Source organism: Amphiprion ocellaris, chromosome 8 (assembly GCF_022539595.1).
Source record: "Amphiprion ocellaris isolate individual 3 ecotype Okinawa chromosome 8, ASM2253959v1, whole genome shotgun sequence".
Classification (NCBI taxonomy): domain Eukaryota; kingdom Metazoa; phylum Chordata; class Actinopteri; family Pomacentridae; genus Amphiprion; species Amphiprion ocellaris.
In genome coordinates, this window is record NC_072773.1 from 2,275,716 (window position 1) to 2,290,824 (window position 15,109).

A 15,109-nucleotide genomic window follows, 5' to 3' on the forward strand; every position below is an offset into this window, starting at 1 on the left:
CCTCTCCAGGTAAACACACCTGATCACAGCTGGAAACGCACCGCAACTGGACCAGCATGCTACATGCAGCGCATTTCCAGCTGCGATCAGGTGTGTTTACCTGGAGAGGGCTGTAGCTCATTTGCATAAAGTAGACTGGACTCCAGCGTGAGGAGATTAGGTAGGGGGAAAAAAGAAACGGATAAATCGTGAATCGGGATTTTTTGTGAAAAAATCGGAGATTTTTTTTTTTTTTTAGACCATATCGCCCAGCCCTAGTTTGATTGTATTTTTGTCAGTTTGGTCAAAATTTACAACATTTTAGACAGAAGCTGATTCATTCTGGATAAAAATTATTTAATTCTGCACAAAATTTTACATATTTTATTAAATAATATCTCATTTTGGACAGAATTAAGGTCATTCTAGACTAAATTTGAGTCATTTTGTCCAAAATTTAGTTCCACTTTGGAGGACTTCATGTTATTTTGGACAAAGTCAGCGTACATTTGGAAAAGATCAGAGTAATTTTAGGGAAAAATTTACATAATTTTGGACAATTTTATTAAATTTGCGACAAAAACAACTTCATTATGTACTACATCTTACATATTTTAGAAAATAATCATTTTTTTTGCACAGACTCAAAGTCATGTTAAACAAAATTTGAGTCATTCTGGATAAAATTTGAGTCATTTTGGACAATATTTTATAAATCAATGTTTCATTTTTGACAGAATTTAGGTCATTCTAGACAAAATTTGAGTCCTTTTGGACGACTTCATATTATTTTGTACAGACTCAGCGTACATTTGGACAAAATTTGAGTAATTTTGGTAAGAATGTACATAATTTTGGAAAATTTAAATTAGGAAGAAAAATAGTTTTATTTTGTACTAAATCTTACATATTTTAGAACATACTGGACAAACTTTGTCATTCGAAACAATATTTTAGTCATTTTGGACAAATAGATGTTATTTAAGGCAAAATCTGACATATTTTAGAAAATAATGTGTCATTCTGGACAGAATTGAGGTAATTCTGGGCAAAGTCTTAGTAATTTTGGACACTTTTGGAGTCATTTTGGACAAACAGTGAGTGTTTTTGAGCAGTTTTATGTGATTTGGAACAAATTTTAAGGTCCTGCATGGGATAAAAATATATTTTAAAAAATGTAAATATCTGGCAGCAAGGATGCCAGAAAACAAAAGAAACTGTGGAATATCATACTGGTAATAAAATGGTAAAAATGAATAATGATATTTTTAACTGACTGTAAATACAGAAACTCTGCAATTTTACCATGACATGCTGTAAAAGAACAAATAATTTTAAAAATAGACAGAAAAAAAATCCTCAATGTACATAATTTTTCTTCCAAATTACGACTAATATCTGTAATATTTCATTTGGTGCTGATTTAAATACAGTAAAGAATGTGTATTTTATTTTCAAACATTAAAAAAACCTAAACACTAATTAGAATATATAAAAATATGGTCCATAATAAGTTGAAACCTGATTAAGAAATTGTCCAAAATGATTCAAAATTTGTCCAAATCAATTCAGAAATGGTCTGAAATGACCAAGAATCTGCACTAAATGACTCCAAAAAGTTCTCTAAAAGACTCCAGAATTGTCCAAATGTTCCCATACCAGTCAAATTATCTAAAAACTGCAACCTTGTCTGGTCAGACTTTCCACACATCAGATTGTACTGATGTTGGAGCCTCAACAGTTGGAGAAATGTTGACCAAAGATTGTATTTTAGTAGAAATATGGATCCATCCACTTCCAGGGACTTTCTGGAGGCACAGAAACGCCTCTGAAGCTCTGCAGACAGTAATCAGAATCAATCAACTGATTGGGTTTGAGTGTGAAACGCCTCCGTGCTGCATCAGGAATAAGAAGCCTGATTGGATGGTTTTAGTCGCCTCCCCTCATCATGGACCAATCACAATCAGCCATTCCTGATTCAGAGGTGACGGTTTCTAACGTCTCCTTCAGGGAAGTAAAATATCTTCTAAATTCACAGAAGAAAATGCTGTCAAATAGAGGTTTTACTCAACAGTAAGACTTCTGAATCTGTCACTGCAAAAATGGATCTTCTTGTCTGGAATAATCACGTTTTTATTTATTTTTTTGCTGTATAAACACTAAATAAATACTGGGACGGCTAATGAAAATCAAAGTCGAGACAAATTAACATTTAGGAAAATACAGATTTTTAATGTGGATGTTTTCTGCGATTTAACTAGAAATATTAAGTAACCTTAAAAATCTGTGCTCATTTAAATATAGAAAAATATCGTGTAATTTCGGTAATAATGCTCAATTGTTGGAAGAGAATAATATAGAATGTATAAATATACAGATTTTTGATGTGTGTTTTGGCCCGTTAAAAATTAGTAAAACAACTTTTTAAAAAAAATTTTTTTAGTCCTTCCCAGATTTTTTTTCTAATAACTGCAAAAATTCCAGTAAAGTGATCCTTTTTTACAAAACTAATTTAGATTCAGCGAAAATAGTCTAATTTTACAGTCAGACGCTGTAAAAGAACAAATGACTATTTGCAAAAAATCTGCATTTTAATGTGTTTATTATTTACAATTTCAGCCTTTTTTTCTGGTTATTATATAAACTAATTTTTTTTCTGTGGTGTTGCTAGATTTTATCTGTAATTTAACAGGAAAACAGGAAAAATTTTCAGTCCTTTAATGTACATATTTTTTTCTAATCTGTAAAAATACCTGTAAAATTGATTTTTAAAAATTAATTAAGTTACAGTGAAAACTGTGTAAAAGAGCAAATTACCATTTTATTTTAATAATTTTTAATGTGATTTACAGTTTTGGCCTGTTATTAATAATAATAATAATAACAATAATGATAACGATAACGATAACGATAATGATAACGATAACAATAATAATAATAATAATAATAATAATAAAATGTAAATTAATTTCTTTTTCATGGTGCTTTTACAAGGTATTATGTGTTTTTGTAAAAAATACACATTTTGATGCGGACATTATTTACTATAATTAAACAAATTAAAATAAATATGTAAAATTACGGTAAATTATTGACAATATTGCAGTTAAAAATTGTTTTACTTTGAATTGTTTTACTATAGATATCTATTTATTAAATTAATGCAATGAACTAATATGGGGTTAAAATTAAATATATTACTTATACTATATAATAGTTATAAAATGTAATATTATATAAAATATATATATATATATATATATATATATATATATATATATATATATATATATATATATATATATATATATATATATATAAAAATAAGTAATTTAATTCTCCAATGAATATTTTATTAATTATTATTGATTATGTTAACAGGTAATATCTAACAGCAGTGTTCTGTTTTTCAAATAAAGGTTAAATGCTGTCAAATTTGATGCTTTTTTTAGAGTACAGAACATAACTGAAGCAATTGTTTATCGTTTTTTGGTCCTTCATATCCATATTTTTACCTCCAAATAACCACAAATATCTGTAGAATAATGACAATGTTGTGGACATAATTTTAAGATTTTTTTTCTTATCTATAATTTGAGAAAACATGGAACTTTGATAAAATGACATTAAATTGTTCAACATATTAGAAGTAAATGTTTAAAGACTATTTTCTTCAATGTGGAACAAAAACACTGGATTATTTGTTTTCTAGTTCGTCTCAGTCGATTATTCCAACTATCCAGAGAATGAAATGAAAGCAGATTTTCAGTTTTCTTGATGTGGATGTGGATTTGGTTTTATTCTGAGGACAGTTTTGGTTCTTTGTTCTGCTGCTGGTTCAGTCTAACCTCTGGAGAAAAGTCTTCTTCTGGGACATCCAGCATCTCATTATCACATCACCTCCCTGCAGCAGCTTCCTCCCCCATCATCATCATCATCCCTCTTCATCCCCCATCATGCCCATCCTCACCTCCTCCCCCATCCATCCTCCTCTCCATCCTCCCCCATCCTCCCTATTCACTGCTCTCTTTACCCACAATGCCCCTCTCTGCCCGGCTGCCAACACGCTGCATAATGATCAGATCACAATCAAACAACATCACCTTTGTGTTGAGGATTGAATTTTCTAAGAATTTTTAAACTTATTTTACAGATTTTCCATGTTTTGTTTAATTAAATAAGATTCTGGTAAAAAAAAAAAAAAATTGCAGGTTAAATAAAAATAAAATATAAAAATAGAACAAAATAACATTTTATAAGTTGACTGTAAAATGAATAAATAAATAAATAAAAATATGGCCACATCAAAAATCTTTTTTTTTTTTTTTTTACTCATCCGTGTTTAAAGAGAACATTTGTTGGCTGCAGATCTGCTGAAACTCATGGAGACTCGATGTCATTTTAAAAAGTTGCGCATTCTTTAAAAAAGAAATCTGGTTGAAGGATGTGGACAGAAAATATGAAAGACCAAGAAGAGATGGAGGATGTTTAACATCTGGACAGCAGAGTTTGAACTGTGGTGTCAAATCCTCAGGAGATGGATGGATGAAGGATGGATGGATGGATGGATGGATGGATGGATGGATGGATGGATAGATACAGTAGGACAGTATGGATGGAGATTTGGATGGAGATTTGGATGGATGGATGGATAAATAGAGGATGGATGGATGGTTAGATGCATGGATAGATACAGTAGGACAGGATGGATGGATAGATGGATGGATGGATGGATGGATACAGTAGGACAGTATGGCTGGATGGAGGATGGATGGATGGAGATTTGGATGGATGGATGGATAAATAGATGATGGATGGATGATGGATGGATGGATGGATGGATAGAGGTTTGGATGGATGATGGATGAATTGATGGATGATGGATACAGTAGGACAGGATGGATGGATGAAGGATGGATGGATGATGGATGATGGATGGCTGATGGATACAATAGGACAGGATGGATGAAGGATGATGGAGGGATGGATGGATGCAGGATGGATGATGGATACAGTAGGGCAGGATAGATGAAGGATGGATGGATGGAGATTTGGATGGATGGATGGATGGACGGGTGAATGATGGATGGATGATGGATGGATGGTGGATACAGTAGGACAGGATGGATGAAGGATGGATGGATGGATGAAGGATGGATACAATAGGACAGGATGGATGAAGGATGGATGTAGAGCACAGCTGGACAGGGTGTAGGGGGTTGTTGGTTTGTGTCAGACCACATTTATCTCTTCCTGCTGTTAGATATAAAGACAGCAGCAGGACGAGTGTCGCTCTGAAAACCTCCAACAGTTTTATTGTTTTACAGATTTACTCCTCTAGTCACACTTCCTGCTCCCACAGACCGACACGATGCTGCAGCTTTAAGGTTGGCTTTATAAATATACAGTACTATCTCTATACGGACACAGAGCTGTGTCATGTTCCTCTGATGGAGGCATGAGGTGGCATAAATGTGAACAAAATCAACCTGGTAATCAACCTTTTCTGCTTCCATGGAGGTGTACGATCTGACAGGTGCAACAAAAAGCAGAAAAACAGGAAATACTGGATCCAAATAACTAAATCTGTTATTAAAAACGGAAGGAAAATTTCACGTTAGTAAATCTGACTAGAGCAGGATGTCCTCAAAAACTGAGACTAGTGAGGAGAGAGGCCACCAAGACACCTATGACTCCTCTAAAGAGCTGTATTATATTATGTGTTTCCATACTGGGAAACAATGGTGCTAATGGTTCCAGTTAATATGATGGTGTGATGACCAATAGATGCACAGTTTGAACATAAAAACGAACTCCATGGGACTTGTTCATCCTCCATCAACAGACCGTGTTGTGCTGAGCCGTCGGTTGTCCTGTTTCCTGTTGACATTCTGGCCACTAAGCTGGAGGTTAATTAGCTTCAGACAATAGCAGAGCTGTTTGCTCCAGAGCACCATGACATGAAAGCCTCAGCGCTGTTTACTTTGAAGGAGATGACATTTGGTGTTTTTAGTCCATCTTTACAAGAAAACCCGCAGCTCTGGCCTTTTGTCCAGGTGCTAAAAGCAGCATCAGCTTCCATCTTTCTGACAATGACTGAGGTGGGAGCAGAGGGATGTTGTATCGATGCTGAACCTTTCAGGCAACACTCAGGGTGGAGGTTCAGCAGGACAAGTGTCAGACTTTCAGGCCAGAAATGGGGTTTTATGCCTTTCTGTAGCCTTCTGCTGGTTTTAAAGTCGGTCTGCACATGAAGAGAAACTTCACAGATATTCTCCTCTCTAATCAGACGTTCACACACTACAAGATGGGAACATAATGATGCATCACACATTACAGGTTCTTATTAGGGTTTTAGTGCAGAAGGGAGCAGAAGTTCACCATGTCAATGTTCTCACAGCGAAACAGATGGAAGCGAAATGCAGAACAATCTGCTGTAATGCTAATAATACTTAGCAGAAACAAAAACCAAACAAAAACCAATCTTGGTAAGAACTGTAGGTGAGATTTTAACTGTCTTTTTACGTATCTGTCGCTAACATTAGCTTCAAGAGCTGGACTTTTTCGTGGAATTTGATAACCAGGATGCTAGCTGTTAACCAGTTAATCTGTATTTCAGTTCACATCAAGATCACAGACCAGATTTCACCTGTGATTGTTGAAAGTGGTGAAATGGAGGGAAACTGGCCCCAAACTTCCTGTAATGTGAGTCCGGCATTAGCTAAGTGGTTTAAACGCCTAAAACTATCCTGTAACTGTAGAGGGGATGAGTCAAAAAAGCTGAAACGGTTGTTATGAGGTGGAAAATTATGTGTAGAAACCAAAACCATTGTTGTATCAGGCTATAAAGATGTTTGTTTCTGTTGTAAAGTTCAGCATTTTAACATGGAGGTCTATGAGAATTGACTCACTTTTAAAGCCAGCCTCAAGTGGACATTTGAGGAACTGCAGTTTATAGCAGTCATTTTATTTTTTTTAGCTCCAGAGGCTACTGCTTAAAACCAGGTTTTGTTTTCAGTATGTTTTTAGTGTTGCAGCTGGATAACTTGTTAGGATTTATTTACACACTAACTGAAAAGAAATCAGTCATAATTCAACTTTTAAACCTCAATACAATTTAAACAAATGAGTTATATGAAAATTCAACTCCTGCACAGCTGTCATGAATGGGGACATTAGCTATAGAGACCAAAAGTATTTTTGTATCAGGCTGTAAACATGTTTATTTCTGCTGTGAAGTTCAACATTTTAACATGGAGGTCTATGAGAATTGACTCACTTTTGGAGACAGCCTCAAGAACTGCAGTTTTCTGGCATGTTGAGTCGGCTTCGTTTTTCTCTTTTAGAAAAGTCTGAATAGATTTTGTTTGTTTTTAGTACTTTTTTTAATTTCAAAGAACTTCAGTTTTTGGCATGCACTGAACTGATTGTTCAGCCTGGAGGCTACCACCTGAAAAACACTGAATAGGTTTTGTTTTCAGGATATTTTTTTGGATTTAGGACTTGTGACTGGACTAAAATCAGCCGTATTTCACATTTTACATTCTAATCCGGTGTTCATTGTCAGCTGAGGTGGGTCATGAACTGTCCTGTGATGCAGAACTTTAAGCCTCAGTGGAATTTAAATGAATGAGTTCCACAAAAATTCACCTTCTGTAGAAATGACATGAAGTAGAAAATTAGCTATAGAGGCCAAAACTCTTGTTCATACCAGGCTATCAGGATGTTTATTTCTGCTGTAAAGTTGGACATTTCAACATGGAGGTCTATGGGGGTTGACTCACTTTTGGAACCAGCCTCAAGTGGACATTTGAGGAACTGCAGCTTTATTTTCAGCTCTGGAGGCTCCACTTTGACCAACACTGACTACATTTAGCTTCTAACCAGGCCTTGTAGAGTTTAACTTTCCAGAATGACTCGTCATGTTTCCCTTTTTACCTGCTGAACCAGCGTTTCTGCAGGTCTGCCGGCGGTTTACAGGCTCTTGATGCTTCAGTGCAGTAATTTGCCATCGCTGCATTATTCTGTGTTTGTATCTGGTTGTCGGCGAGGCAAAGCTCCTGACATTTCACACTTGTTTCATTGACACTGTTTATTGTTTTATTGCCTGAAATGCTCCCCATATGACGCATCTATTAAATATTAACGCTGACCCGACTCGCTGTGGGTTCAGTCTGATTGTGTTTGTTGAAGTGGGAGCTGCAGCTTTAACTCGTGCATCACATTACACAGCCTCGGGCCTGTCGGAGGTGCGTCCATCAGCCTCTCCATGTGTGTGTGTTGGCCGTGCACGAGTCCCACTAAATGCAAGTCTGTGGCTGTCGGTTGCGATTGGGTTTATCCTGCCGGACGAGGAGGAGGAGGAGGATGAAGAGGGGATGTAGAGGGGGCATTTAGCCTCTCCTGAATGGACAACATGTGTATCCTAGCAACAGGCTGGTTTGGAAATGGGATGGAGGGCTGCAGAAAGAGGGGAATGAGAGGGAGCGGCTGATGTGTGCATGGAGGTGCAGCAGGTCAGAGCAGGAGATGGAAGGTGGAGCTGATGGTGTGGAAATAAAATCAATATGTATGAAGAAGAGAAAGAAGCCAGAAATATCATTTTACTCACACCTGTGAAATAACACCGAGCAAAATAAATGTGGTTCCACCTGCAGGGTTCCAGTAAAGCAGGAACCTTATTTGCTGAAGTGATGACTTAATATTACATATATTTAATAACAGCATTAGCATACAAAGTGTTTTCCTGACAGCTTCTCAAGAAACAACTCTGTTAACGTTACAAGCTGCAGGCATTTTCTGCACATTTTTCCTCTCTGTGGTTCATTTTTCTCTGCAACCTACAGTCCTGCAGCTCCGTGGAAACACAACAACCACGAAGAAAGAGAGAGAAGGAAGAAATGATACGGATAGAATGAGTAAAAATTGTAAAAATGGCACGAAAAGGTGCAAAAATGATGAAAAGATTAAAAAAAATGACACAAAGATGCCTAAATGTAACTAAAAGATGCAAAAGTGACAAAAACATGCAAAAATGTCACTGAAAGATGAAAAAATGTAACTGAAAGATGCAAAAGTGACACAATGATGCAACAATATCACTAAAAGATGCAAAAGTGACACAAAACGATGCAAATATTACACAAAAAGATGCAAAAATGACACTAAAATATGATAAATGTTTACAGTCTTTTTACAGACTCTAGTTTCTGCATACAGTTATTTTTTATTGTAGTTAAATCCAATGCAATGTGTAGTAATGTGATCTAGTTAAATTCCTACAGCATTATTTTATATTCTTTGTTTATTTTTTAATATTTAGAGATTAACTCAGCTAATTTAGAATGAAAGTTTTCACCATTAAAAACAAAAAAAACATTCTGGTTGACATTTAGAAATAAAACGAGGAACATGGTGACGAGGAAACATTACACTGTGTTTAAGTTGTGTTTAAATTGTGTTTAAGTTGTGGTACAAGAGCTAAAAGTGGGTCATGAAGAAACCAAAGATATTTAATAAGTTGGACCCCAGAGACAGAGAGAAAAGAGACAGAAATAGTTTTAGTGGACGAGGATCTGTAGCGGCTGCAGACAGACACACACCACTGTGTGTTACTGTGTGTTACTGTGTGTTACTGTATGTTTGTTTACTGTGTGTGTTTACTGTGTGTGCTAGTGTGTGTTAGTGTGTGCGTTTATTGCAGACCGACACCTCCTCCCTCTCTCCTCTCCCTGACTTTGACCCTTCTGCCGGGTTGTGTTGTTGTGTGTCTGTTGTGTTCAGGCTGCAGTGTGTTTGTTGTTTGTTGTTGTGTTATTGTTGTGTCCGTGGTGCCTTCAGGTCCCCACATCCAGTCTGTGTTCATGCTGTTGTCTGTTGTGTTTCACTGCTGTCCGGCTGCTTTGTGTTTGTTGTGCATCTGTTGTGTTGTTGTTGTTGTTGTTGTGTCCATGGTGCCTTCAGGGACCTACTTCCAGGGTGTGTTCATGCTGTTGTGTTGTTGTTGTGTTGTTGTTGTGTCCGTGGTGCCTTCAGGGACCTACTTCCAGGGTGTGTTCATGCTGTTGTGTTGTTGTTGTTGTTGTTGTGTCCGTGGTGACTTCAGGGACCTATTTCCAGGGTGTGTTCATGCTGTTGTGTTGTTGTTGTCTACGTGGTGCCTTCAGGGACCTACTTCCAGGGTGTGTTCATGCTGTTGTGTTGTTGTTGTGTTGTTGTTGTGTCTGTGGTGCCTTCAGGGACCTGCTTCCAGGGTGTGTTCATGCTGTTGTGTTGTTGTTGTTGTTGTTGTGTCCATGGTGCCTTCAGGGACCTACTTCCAGGGTGTGTTCATGCTGTTGTGTTGTTGTTGTGTTGTTGTTGTGTCCGTGGTGCCTTCAGGGACCTGCTTCCAGGGTGTGTTCATGCTGTTGTGTTGTTGTTGTGTTGTTGTTGTGTCTGTGGTGCCTTCAGGGACCTGCTTCCAGGGTGTGTTCATGCTGTTGTGTTGTTGTTGTGTCCGTGGTGCCTTCAGGGACCTACTTCCAGGGTGTGTTCATGCTGTTGTGTTGTCGTTGTTTTGTTGTTGTGTCCGTGGTGCCTTCAGGGACCTGCTTCCAGGGTGTGTTCATGCTGTTGTGTTGTTGTTGTGTCCGTGGTGCCTTCAGGGACCTACTTCCAGGGTGTGTTCATGCTGTTGTGTTGTTGTTGTGTCCGTGGTGCCTTCAGGGACCTGCTTCCAGGGTGTGTTCATGCTGTTGTGTTGTTGTTGTGTCCGTGGTGCCTTCAGGGACCTACTTCCAGGGTGTGTTCATGCTGTTGTGTTGTCGTTGTTTTGTTGTTGTGTCCGTGGTGCCTTCAGGGACCTGCTTCCAGGGTGTGTTCATGCTGTTGTGTTGTTGTTGTGTCCGTGGTGCCTTCAGGGACCTAGTTCCAGGGTGTGTTCATGCTGTTGTGTTGTTGTTGTGTCCGTGGTGCCTTCAGGGACCTACTTCCAGGGTGTGTTCATGCTGTTGTGTTGTTGTGTTGTTGTTGTGTCTGTGGTGCCTTCAGGGACCTGCTTCCAGGGTGTTCATGCTGTTGTGTTGTTGTTGTGTATTTGTTGTGTCCGTGGTGCCTTCAGGGACCTACTTCCAGGGTGTGTTCATGCTGTTGTTTGTCCGTGGTGCCTTCAGGGACCTAGTTCCAGGGTGTGTTCATGCTGTTGTGTTGTTGTTGTGTCCGTGGTGCCTTCAGGGACCTGCTTCCAGGGTGTTCATGCTGTTGTGTTGTTGTTGTGTATTTGTTGTGTCCGTGGTGCCTTCAGGGACCTACTTCCAGGGTGTGTTCATGCTGTTGTGTTGTTGTTGTGTCCGTGGTGCCTTCAGGGACCTACTTCCAGGGTGTGTTCATGCTGTTGTGTTGTTTTTGTGTTGTTGTTGTTTGTCCGTGGTGCCTTCAGGGACCTACTTCCAGGGTGTGTTCATGCTGTTGTGTTGTTTTTGTGTTGTTGTTGTTTGTCCGTGGTGCCTTCAGGGACCTACTTCCAGGGTGTGTTCATGCTGTCATGTGAATCTGCTCTGAGCTGCTGATGAGGCTTAAAAAGCTGCAGGATCCAAACCGTGTCACGTTGTGTGTTTCTGTGTTTGTGTGTAGCTGAATGTGTGTTTGTGTAGCTGAATGTGTGTGTTTTTTCTCTATCTGGACTTATTAATTTATACATTTGTGTGTGTGTTGGAATTCCTGTTGCTGTGAGGACATTCATTTATTTAAGTCATTTTATGGGGACCAGATGATAAATATTAATATGAAAATGCTGCATTAAAGGTTATTCTGAGTCATGATGATAATAGCAACTTTTTAATCAACCTATATTGTAAAAAAATAAACAAGTAAATAAAAAAATAATAGATGAAAATCTGTAAAAGTCTGTGAGCAAGAATTGAGTTTTATTCCCTATTATTTTTTTCCTTATTACGTTTTATTTTGTGTTTTATTTCATATTATTTATTTTTTTATTCTGTATTATTTAGTGTTTTATTTTATATTTTTCAGTTTTTTTTTCCTTATTATTTAGTGTTTTATTCTATATTTTTCAGGGTTTTATTTTGTATTATTTAGTGTTTTATTCTATATTTTTCAGGGTTTTATTCTGTATTATTTAGTGTTTTATTCTATATTTTTCTGGGGTTTATTCTTTAATATTTAGTGTTTTATTCTATTTTTTCAGGGTTTTATTCTTTAATTTTTAGTGTTTTATTCTATATTTTTCTGGGGTTTATTCTGTAGTATTTACTGTTTTATTCTATATTTTTCAGGGTTTTATTCTTTAATATTTAGTGTTTTATTCTATATTTTTCAGGGTTTTATTGTTTAATATTTACTGTTTTATTCTATATTTTTCAGGGTTTTATTCCGTAATATTTAGTGTTTTATTCTATATTTTTCACGGTTTTATTCCGTATTATTTAGTGTTTTATTCTATATTTTTCAGGGTTTTATTCTGTAATATTTAGTGTTTTATTCTATATTTTTCTGGGGTTTATTCTGTAGTATTTACTGTTTTATTCTATATTTTTCTGGGGTTTCTTCTGTAATATTTAGTGTTTTATTCTATATTTTTCTGGGGTTTATTCTGTAATATTTAGTGTTTTATTCTCTCTATTTCTGGGGTTTATTCTGTATTTTTTTGGCGTTTTATTCTCTATTATTTCCTGTAAATGTCCAGGGAGTCGGTGGGTTTTCTGCCGTGCTGATGCTGGTTTTGTGTCACGTTGTGTCCCGTGTCAGGGTTGTGTAGTTGCGTCGGCAGACAGTGGAGGACAAACATGTCCTCTCGGCTCGTTGTGTGTTTGTTGTGTGTTTGTTGTGTGTTTGTGTGTCTGTCCTGCAGCTGTTGTACGGTGGCCCTGATGTGCCAAACCGATGCAAAGGGCAGCGACCGGCTGTAAACACACATCAGACTCAGGAAACATGGAGACATGGAAACACGATCACGGTGGAGGGTTGGTGTCGCAGCCAGCACAAAAAGAAACCCTCAGACGTGTTGTTTATTGTGTTTTCCTCTCAGAATATCACAAACACATTATTTATATGAAGGTAGAAAATATAGAAATGATAACAAATTCATTTCACATCATTCCAACACATCTGGGTATTAAGTATTAATGTCCTCCACACTGTAAGAAATACACATTTTCAGCCTGTTACTTTACAGATTTTCCCTGTCCACATCAAAAATACGTATTTTTGTAACAAAAAACCCCCCATAAAAACAGGCGAAATATATATACATTATATATAGTTGCTGTTAATTGAGAAAAAACAGATGAATATATTTTTTAACTGTTCCTTTACAGATGTTTTGTTAAATTAGAGAAAGTATCTCATATATCCAGAGTTAATGATGAAAAACTTTAAAGCAGATCAGAACTGACAGAGCAGAAGGTTCCTGATGACAATAATCTATAATAGTTCTATAATAATCTCTAATAATCTCTAATAATTCTATAAAAATCTATAATGATCCTAGAAAAAGCTTATAATAATCCTATAATCCTGCAATAACCTCAGATAATATACCATCATTTCCAAGAAAAATTAAGTATAAATGTGAAAAATTCAACAAACGATTCAACTTTAAGCCATTTATTGTAGAAAAATGTCAACATCTGACTGGTGCAGCTTCTGGTTTTGGGGATTCTGTGATTGTCAAAGAAAACAAGCAGTTTGAGGATCACCTTGGTCTTTTTTTTTTTTTTTTTTTAATTTATTTTTTTCTGATGCAAAGCTGTACTTTATTTAAAAGAGAAAGAGGAGATACAAGGAGTCGGACCAAGGACCTCTGCAGTTGTGGATGTGATGGTCATTTTTTACCTTTTGTATTTTAGAATAATAAAATAATTTTTTACACAATAAAATAATCAATTGAGAGAATATATAAGAAAGGACACTAATTTTAAATAATTTAAAAAATAATTATCTCTGAAAATATCAGAAAGTTTCACAGATACAAATTTATAAAAAATATTTAGTTTATGATAAAAAAAATTAAAACAAATCTTTGAGTGACAGAAAACATCGTCCTCCTCCTGTTTCCTCCTTTGTCTGCTGCAGCCAATCACAGTCCTGCTTTCATCCTTCCTCCTCCTCCTCCTCTCTGCCCAGCGCTAGTAATGGCATTGAGGGTGGTGGTGGGTGGAGGGGAAACATTAGAAACATCCCCTCTGTGATAAGCTGCAGCCGGTTGCCATAGCAACGCTTATTACCTGCACCCCAGACGGAGGAGAGAGGAAGATGCTGAGGGAGGTGACGGGTCAGGAGGAGGTGTCCTGAACATCAGCTACGCTTTATTATTATCTACACACACATAGACAAGTGTATAACACACACAGGTAGTCTGCAGTCTCAAGGTGTGTTGTTCACCTGTTGGCTCTGATCAGGTAGCTCCGCCCCCTTCCTTCCATCTTCCTCCTTCCTCTAAATTAAACCTCCAGAGACCCAGTTCTTTGTTTCCAGAGCTGCTGGGAAACAGGCAGGGTCCCAGTCCTCCCAGTCCTTCCAGTCCTCCCAGTACTCCCAGTCCTCCCAGTCCTCCCAGTCCTCCCAGTCCTCCCCATATTCCCAGTCCTCCCAGTCCTCCCAGTCCTCCCAGTCCTCCCAGTCCTTCCAGTCCTCCCAGTCCTCCCAGTCCTCCCAGTACTTCCAGTCCTCCCAGTCCTCCCAGTCCTTCCAGTCCTCCCAGTCCTCCCAGTCCTCCCAGTACTTCCAGTCCTCCCAGTCCTCCCAGTCCTCCCAGTATTGCCAGTACTGCCAGTCCTTCCAGTCCTCCCAGTCCTCCCAGTCCTCCCAGTCCTCCCAGTCCTTCCAGTCCTCCCAGTCCTCCCAGTCCTCCCAGTCCTTCCAGTCCTCCCAGTCCTTCCAGTCCTCCCCATATTCCCAGTCCTCCCAGTCCTCCCAGTCCTCCCAGTCCTCCCAGTCCTTCCAGTCCTCCCAGTCCTCCCAGTCCTCCCAGTACTTCCAGTCCTCCCAGTCCTCCCAGTCCTTCCAGTCCTCCCAGTCCTCCCAGTCCTCCCAGTACTTCCAGTCCTCCCAGTCCTCCCAGTCCTCCCAGTCCTTCCAGTACTCCCAGTCCTCCCAGTCCTTCCAGTCCTCCCAGTCCTCCCAGTCCTCC